The 9,137-nt window shown below is 38.8% G+C and overlaps 1 long non-coding RNA gene across 1 annotated transcript; it reads left to right on the top strand.

Annotated features, from left to right (window-relative positions):
• The first annotated feature begins 250 nt into the window (after positions 1–250).
• Positions 251–6,588, top strand: LOC118496895. Its single transcript, XR_004899456.1, has 3 exons — positions 251–389; positions 3,509–3,511; positions 6,567–6,588. It is a non-coding gene; the product is annotated as an uncharacterized LOC118496895 (long non-coding RNA).
• Positions 6,589–9,137: the final 2,549 nt, after the last annotated feature.

Here is a 9,137-nt window from a genome sequence, read left to right as displayed (position 1 = left end):
TTCAGATGCGGAGTTCAAAACACTGATTATAAAGCTGCTCAAGGCCCTGGCTGGTGTGGTTCAGTGGATTGAGTTCTGGCCTCTGAACCAAAGGATTGCTGGTTCAATTCCCAGTCAGGGCACATACCTGGGTTTCAGGCCAGGACCCCAGCTGGGGGCACACAAGAGGCAACCACACACTGATGTTTCTCTCCCTCTCTTTCTCCATCCCTTCCCCTCTCTCTGGAAATAAATAAATATTTTTTTTTAAAGATGCTCAAGATACTTAATGAGGAACCTCAGCAGTGTAAAAAAGGTCCAATGAGAAATGAAGGATTCACTAATTGAAATAAAGAACAATTTACAGGCAAACAACAGGAGAGTGGATGAAGCTGAGAATCAAATCAATGGTTTGGAACATAAGCAAGAAAAAAATTACCAGTCAGAACAGTAAGCAGAAAAAAGAAGCCAAAAACAAACAAACAAACAAACAAACAAACAAAAAAAACCCTAAGGAAAGTGTAAGCAGCTTCTGGGAGAACTTCAAGAGGCCCAACATTCACTTCATAGGGGTGCCAGAAGGAGAAGAGAAAGAGTGAGAAATTGGAAATCTATTTGAATAAACAGTGAAAGAAAACTTCCCTAATCTGGTGAAGAAAATAGACATAAAAGTCCAGGAAATTCCAAACAAGATGGATGCAAAGAGGCCCACATCATGTGTCCAAGACACATCATAATTAAAATGCCAAAGGTTACAGATAAAGAGAATCTAAAAAGCAGTTAGTTTCCTAGAGGGGAGTTTCCATAAGATTGTCAGCTGATTTCTCAAAAGAAACTTTGCAGGCTAGAAGGGATTGGCAAAAAATATTCAAAGTCATGAAAAGTGGGGGAACTACAGCCAAGATTGCTCTATCCAGCAAAGCTATCATTTAGAATGGGAGGGCAGATAAAGAGCTTCCCAGATAAGAAAAAACAAAAGGACTTGATCTTCACCAAACCATTGTTATATGAAATGTTAAAGGGACTTGTTTAAGAAAAAGAAAATCAAAACTATGAACAATAAATTGGCAAAAAATACTTATCTATCAACAATTGAATGTAGAAAAACAAATTAAGCAAATAAGAAGAACAGAGACAGAATCATGGATACAGAGTGTTTTGATGGTTGCCCAATGGGAGGGGTATGTGGGGGAATGGGTGAAGAAGTGAGGATTAAGAAGTACAAATAGGAAGTTACAGAATAGCCATGGGGATGGATAGTATAGGAAATGGAGTAGCCAAAGAACTTATACACATGACCCATTGACATGAACCATGGTGGGGGGATTGCCTGAAGTAGTAGGGGGTGATGGGTGAAGGGGGCAAAGGGGAGAAGTCAGGACAACTGTAACAGCATAGTCATTAAAATATAATTTTAAAAAAACTAAATGTTTATCAGTGGTTGAATGGTTATAGTTGCACATATCTATATGTCTTACATTTTTAAAAAATGAAGTCAACATATATTGCTGGTATGAAAAATTGTATATACATTTTCACTTATTTAAATTAAATTTATGGGGGTGACATTGGTTAATAAGATTACATAGATTTTAAGTGTAAAATTCTATGATATATCATCTGTATATTGCATTGTGTGTTTACCACCCAAAGTCAAATCTCCTTCTCTCATCATATATTTGAGGCCCTTTAATACCCCTCCTGCCCTCTTTCCCTCTGGTAACCGCCATACTGTTGTCTCTGTCTATGAGTTTTTGTTCGTTTGTTTGTCTTGTTTTTTTTTCATTTGTTGCTTTTGGTTTTATATCCTACATATGGGTGAAGTCATATGGTTCTGTGGCTGTTATCAACAAAACCAGTAATACATGGTGGAGATCTGTGGAGAAAAAGAACCCTCATTCATTCTCACTGCTGGTGGAATTGTAAACTGGTACAGCCACTGTAAAAAAACAGTATGGGAGTTCATTAAAAAAATTACAAATAGATACTGCCATATGACCCAGCAAATCCTCTTCTGGATATCATCCAAAAAGTTTGAAAACACTTAGTTGCAAAGATATATTTATCCCTATTGAATCATTATTCATGGTGTCCAAGACATAGAAACAACCAGTGTCCCTTGATAGATGACTGGATAAAAAACAAGTGGTACGTACATGCAATGGAGTACTACTCAGCCATAACATAAGATGAAATACTGTCATTTGTGACAGCATGGATGGATCTTGAGAATATCATAATATATTTTAGGACAAAAAATATAGAACAATACTTATGATCTCAGTTTTATTTTTAAAAACTTCAATTGTATGTGTTTGTAAATGCCTGGAAAATGAGAAGATAAGCATCAGTCTGTGGGCAGGGTTGATGTCTGGGAGATGGGATTGGTTGGGTGGTGGTAAGCAAGAGGGCCAGTTTCACTATTTTTACTTTATATACTTTTTGTTGTTTGGTTTGTTTTTAATGATCAGATATTATTTTCCTATTTTTAACTAGAATAAGAGGAAAATTGCCAAATTTCAGAGTTAAAAAATCACAAACAAAATTTAAATACCAAACAGTAAACCAGAAAAATATTTAATCCACAGTAATAGACAATGGATTAATTTGAAAATCTCTTACAAGTCAATAAGAAAAAGTTGAGCATAGCAGTAAAAAAATAGCAAAGGTCACAAACTCAAGATACAAACACAAATATAAGTGCTCATTAATACTTGAGGAAAAGTTCAATTGATAAATAAACAATAAAGTACTTTGTTTTCAGAGTCATGTATCAACCTAACATATTGGCATGGACAAAAAAATAATAAGAATGACAGCATTTAGAGGGTAGGTTGCATCATTGCTGTACACTGCTTGTTCAAGTACAAATTAGTTGAACTGAATGCAATAAGCAATACACATCAAAATATTCACATGGTCTCATGATTCCACTTCTTGAAATTCATCCCTAAAAAAAAATGGTTGTACTCAGATATTTAACTACAAGGATGTCGTCTATAATAGCAAAATATTGCTAGCAAAATATTGGAAACAATGGGGGGAGGGGACTTATCACTAACCCATTGGTTTAATTCATAAAACGGAATATGTTGCAGCCATTACAAACTAGTTAAATATTTAGTGGTTTCTCATAAAAATTTTGGTTGCTCTTAGCCAGTGCAACCAAATGGTTTTAAGTTCCGGATGACTAAGAACTGAAGAGAACTAAGTTGAGCCATATTGGGAATTCAAAGATATCAGGAAGAACATCTCTCCCTGTCTCTTTTTTCTGGGGCCAAATGGTCTTTAATTTCTATTTTCTCTGTATCTATTTTCTTCTAAAGACCAGATTCCTGCTCTTAATTTCTGCTTTCCTATGGCTCTTACTAACTGCTTCTCCACAGGATCTTATAGCTGTAGGTTCTCTCATCACATGCCAGACTTGATCTCTATTCACTAAGTTCAATAACTTGAGAAAGACAATCCGACTGACTTAGCTGAGCTAGGTAAAAAGTATCAGTCCTGGCCTTGTAGGCTGTGGCCAAAGATAGTACCAACTCTCACTGAGCTCCAGTAACACAATTTTCTGCTGTTACAAGTCCTTGGTGCCTCAACGTGACCTAAATGCTGCCCATGCCTCTGAAACTAGTAGCTGCATTAACTCCACTCTAAAATTCTAGCCATGGGAGCCTTCTGTTTTGTGATTGATAGAGATGTGCATATGATGTTTTCTGGAAGCTGATTAACTTAAACTGAACTGGTACTCTTCAATCTTACAGTAGCTGAGTACCTTCTAAACCCAGTTAGTCACCCACCCCTGGATTGTATTACAATGTAATGTGAATAAGAATGTTAATAGTAGTGAAGTTCTCCCTTGGTCACTTAATTCTCTCCTGAGCTCAAGCATGAATTGTCTGATTTGGTGAAGCAATGAGTTCTTAGAATAATAGACATATAAGGGATTATAGAAGTCATCTACAAAAATGCCATTTTTATATCTTACAAATGTTGAAACTTGGGACCAGAAATGTAAAATTAGCTATCTTCCTTTTTAGCTGTCTTCCTGTGGGTAGGGAATATACGTGCCTACAAAATGCCAATATTCAGGATTCTTCTATATTTTTACATAATATATAGCTTCGGACAAAGTTGTAACAAACATGCAAAAAGCACAACCCCAGGTATTTTCACAGACATTGATGTAATGAGAAGGTAAGTCCAAGTCATAGGAAATTTTATATTTTGGTTAAAATTTCCAAATCTCTTCAAATAAAGTATGTTTAAATTTATATACCTAAAATAAATTAAATATTTATCAGGAAAGATAACATTTATTAAAAATTAATATTAGTGAAAAGTTGTATTCCTGGGGTCATGGGAAGTTTTCTTAAGTGCAACATGACTTTGGCAGTCTTCCTGGCCATGAGGCTGTTGACATCACAGCAGTGTTTAACTGGGGAATTAAACAGCTCTGCAGTGTGGGAATTACTTCTGTGATATCATCTATGTTATGCTGCCAGTAAATGTTCTGGAAATACTTTGCTCTGGAAAAACTATCTGAATTAAAGAAGTCAACTTTCCAAAATAATTTTCCTCACCCCTGTCCTCCAAAAACCAAGTGTAGACCAGAGAGAAATACAAATGGTCTTGCAAATGGGCACTGCTAATAATTCAGTTTAAAGAGATTATCTGCTGGTAATGTCCTTCAGATAGACACAAAATGCATGTCCTTAAAGATTGACGGTTCTTTAATTACGAATCCAGAAGATCCTGGATCCTTGCTTCTTTCTTTTATTTTTTTCCCACCCTTCTTCCTCCATTCCTCATTCCTTCCTCCCTTTCTTCCATCCTATCTTTCTTTTCTCTCTTTTTCTCTTTCCTTCCTGTCTCCTCCCCCTTCCTTCTTTTGTTTCTTGCATGGGAGAAAAATCAGAAGGAAAGAACTGTTTATATAAAGTGTTCATTTAAAAGCTAATGCTAGACACTGAAGAACACTTTTACCAAGTTTAAAATCTATATAATGAAGATGGCAGCATAGGTATACACTGCTCACCTCCTCATGCAACTGTTATCAACTTACAACTAAATTATAGAACAACCATCACTCAGAACCATCAGAAATCAAGTTTAATGGAAGTCTGAAAACTAAGGGATTAAGAAACCAAATCAATCCAGACTGGTAGGAGGGCTGGGTTGGTACCATATCCATGTGTGGTAGGTAAGAATTTGGAAGAAACATCTCAGGAACAAGGAGTCCCAGTCCAATACCAGGTCCACCAGCCCAAAGTTCCAGTGCCAGGAAGATACATCTCCATAACATCTGGCTGCAAAAACCAGTCAGGATTGAGTTGGTGGAAGAAACTTCTGAGTTCCAAGAAGTCCCACAGATGGACTTACCCAGATTCTCTCTCTAAGCTCCAGAACTGGGGTAGCAGCTTGAAATGCACCAGTGGCATACAAGGAAGAACTGAAGTGTCTGGTATCAACATAAGCACTAAGGGACAGCCTTCTTCCCGACAGAAAGGCAGGCAGAGGCCATTGTCCCTTTTCTGAACCCTCCCCACAACAGAGTCACAGAGCTAGCAGGTAGGTGCCATATCTGAGACTCCATCAAGCTGGCTAACACCTTTTGCCCATCCCTGGAGATCCCGTGAGGGTTTGTGCACCTAACTTTCAGCTGTTACCAGTGGCTTTTCCATAAGAACTGTTGGTCTTGGCTCATGCTTCACTATTTCCTAAATCTTGTCAAAAAAACAAAAACCAACACTAGAACCCCCAGTCCTCATACCTCTTGCTAAGTGTCCTCAGGCATGACACTAGCAGCAGTCAGCCTAGATTCACAACTTTGCTTTGCCTGGGAATCTCCAAGCCCAGCACAAGTAGCAGCCATCTTAGATTGCTTTACAGCTCAGGCAGGGTGGCCCAGGGGAAAACATAGGTGTTGGCTGACCTTGGCCTATACTTCCTGGGAAAGCCAAGTGGAAAGATACAGACCACATAGGAGCACCACCAGCCTGTCCCTGCATGCCTGATCCTTCATGAAGAGCAGAGATGGATGGTCTGTGGTCATGGCTAGTCTTTGCAGCTGACTGGCCTTGGTAAATCCATCTCATCGACCTAGCAACAGCAACCAAGGCTCAACTACAAGAGGAGGGTGTACTCAGCCCACATGAAAAGTGCACACCAAGTACTCAGTTTGGGTGATAGAAAACACTGTGCCACTGGACCCTACAGGACAGCTACTACATTAGGCCACATTACCAAGACATGGTGGAGTCAAAGCAGCTCCACCTAATACATAGAACCAAACACAGGGAGGCTGCCAAAATGAGGGGACAAAGAAACATGGCCCAAATGAAAGAACAGATCAAATCTCCAGAAAAAGAACTAAACAAATTAGAAATAAGCAATCTATTACATGCAGAGTTCAAAACACTGGTTACAAGGATTTTTAAAAACTTAGTGAGGACCTCAAGTGCATAAAAAAGATCCAGTCAGAGATGAGGATATACTAATTGATATAAAGACTAATTTTCAGGGAAACAATAGTAGAGTCAATGAAGCTAAGAATAAAATCAATGATTTGGAACATAAGGAACTAAAAGACAACCAATCAGAAGAAGAAAACAGAAACCAAAAAATGAGGATATTAAAGTAGTCTCTAGGACAACTCAAGTGTTCCAACATTTTCATCATCCCTATGATGAAAAGACCAGAAGCAAAAGAGAAAGACCAAGAAATTGGAAATCTATTTAAATAAATAATGAAAGAAAACTTCCCTAATTAGGTGAAGAAAATAGACATAAAAGTCCAGGATGCAGAGTCCCAAACAAGATGGATGCAAAGAGGCCCACTCCAAGACACATCGTAATTAAAATGCCAAAAGTTAAAGATAAAGAGAAAATCTAAAAAGCATTAAGAGAAAAGCAGTTAGTTTCCTTCAGGGGGGTTCCCATTAGACTGTTGGCTGATTTTTCAAAGTAACTTCACAGGCTAAAAGGGATTGGCAAGAAATTTTCAAAGTCATGAAAAGCAGGGGAACTACAGCCAAGATTGTTCTGCCCAGCAAAGCTATTATTTAGAATTGAAGGTCATATAAAGAGCTTCCTAACAAGAAAAAGCTAAAGAAGCTCATCTTCACCAAACCATTGTTATATGAAATGTTAAAGGGACTTATTTAAGAAAAAGAAGATCAAAACTATGAACAATATAATGGCAAAAAATACATATCTATCAACAATTGAATCTAAAAGATGGAAGGGTGTGGGGAGAATGGGTGAAGACGTGAGGAGACTAAGAAGTATAAATAGGCAGTTACAGAATAGCCATGGGGATATAAAGTACAGTATAGGAAATGGAGTAGCCAAGGAACTTATACACATGACCCGTGGACAAGAAAAATGATGTGGGGATTGCCTGAGGGAACTGGGGATGCTGGGTGGAGTGGAGCAAAGAGAAAAATTGGGACAACTGTAATAGCATAAACAAGAAAATATAATTAAAACTAAATTAAATCTGTGTAATGAAGGAACAATTATCATTCACTCTCAAAATATAAGGAAATGTTATTAGCAGCCTGTAAAAGATTAAAAATTAGTAAAAAAAATTCCAAGTCCAGTCTTTTAAACCACATATTTTTGCTAATTAAATCATTACTTTTGCTTTAAAGGGTCCAAAAAAATATTATGGAGTATTAATACTGTATTTTTCACAACTCCAGTTTTTTTTGTTTTAAAAAAGTCATTACAGGGACTTCCGGCAAGATGGAGGAATAGGTGGATGCACCGTATCTCCTCGCACAACCAAGAATAGAACAACAATAATATACAGTCATAATTTCACGCAGAACTGTCAGAGGATGTATCTGAATGGAAGTCGGACAGCCAAGAAGTTGAAGTAGACCCGTACATCCAGACTGGTAGTGGACGACGAGCTGGGCGGGCGCGAGGCTGGCGCCGGTTGACCGCGAGTGGAGGTCGGGGAAAATTTGGCGCAAAATTGGTGCGACAGCCATCTGGGGCACAAGAATGCAGCGGTGATCCCTGAGTATGCAAGCTGCGGCTGGGGGAACCAGTGGGGCAGCAATTGTGGACCAGGGCAGAGCTCACGGCCCAGGATCCCAAGCAAGGAAGTGTCTGAGCCCAGGAGAACAGAACTACCGCCATTATTCTCTCCCGGCCCCACTCCCACCCCCACATATAACGTCACAATCTAGCGACTGAGGTGCCCAGCCCCAGTGAACACCTAAGGCTCCGCCCCGCACCATAACAAGAGCGACCAGACCGGAAAAGAAAAAATAATAATAATAATAATAGGAGAGACAGGGAAAGACATAGACATGTTTCCAGCAGAACAGATCAGTCCCCCAGGACTCATCCTTTTGAGCGACCAAGAAATAGCCAATCTATCAGATGCACAGTTCAAAACACTGGTGATCAGAAAGCTTACGGAATCGGTTGACTTTGGGCGCAATTTAGATGAAAGGATGCAGGTTACCATAAAAGAGATGCAGGAAGATATACGGAGGAGAGCCAATAGTGAAAGGAAGGAATCTGAGTCTCAAAACAATACAGTGGACAAGAAGGAAGATAGAATCAACCAAGCAGGAAAGCATGATGAAATAAGAATTCAAAAAATCGAGGAAAAGCTTAAAAGCATCGAAGACACCTGTAAACGTGCCAACATCTGAATTATAGGGGTACCAGAAGGGGAGGAGCAACAAGTGGAAAAGTTATTTGAACAAATAATAAAGGAGAACTTCGCCGACCTGGCAAAGGGCACAGTCTTCCAAGAAATCCAAGAAGCTCAGAGAGCCCCAAAGAAGTTGGACCCAAGAAGAAACACACCAAGGCACATCATAATTACATTGGCCAAGGTAAAAATGAAGGAGAGAATCCTAGAAGCAGCAAGAGATAAGGAGACAGTAACCTACAAAGGAATTCCCATCAGACTGTCAGCTGATTTCTCCAAAGAGACCTTACAGGAAAGAAGGGGCTGGAAAGAAATATTCCAAGTCATGAAACACAAGGACCTACATCCCAGATTGCTCTATCCAGCAAAGCTCTCATTTAGAATGGAAGGGAAGATAAAGTGCTTTTCAGATAAGGTCAAATTAAAGGAGTTCATCATCACCAAGCCCTTATTTTATGAAATGCTAAAGGGACTTATCTAAGAAA

The sequence above is a fragment of the Phyllostomus discolor genome, chromosome 9 (assembly GCF_004126475.2).
Source record: "Phyllostomus discolor isolate MPI-MPIP mPhyDis1 chromosome 9, mPhyDis1.pri.v3, whole genome shotgun sequence".
NCBI classification, from domain to species: domain Eukaryota; kingdom Metazoa; phylum Chordata; class Mammalia; order Chiroptera; family Phyllostomidae; genus Phyllostomus; species Phyllostomus discolor.
This window is presented reverse-complemented; position numbering and strand designations above follow the sequence as displayed.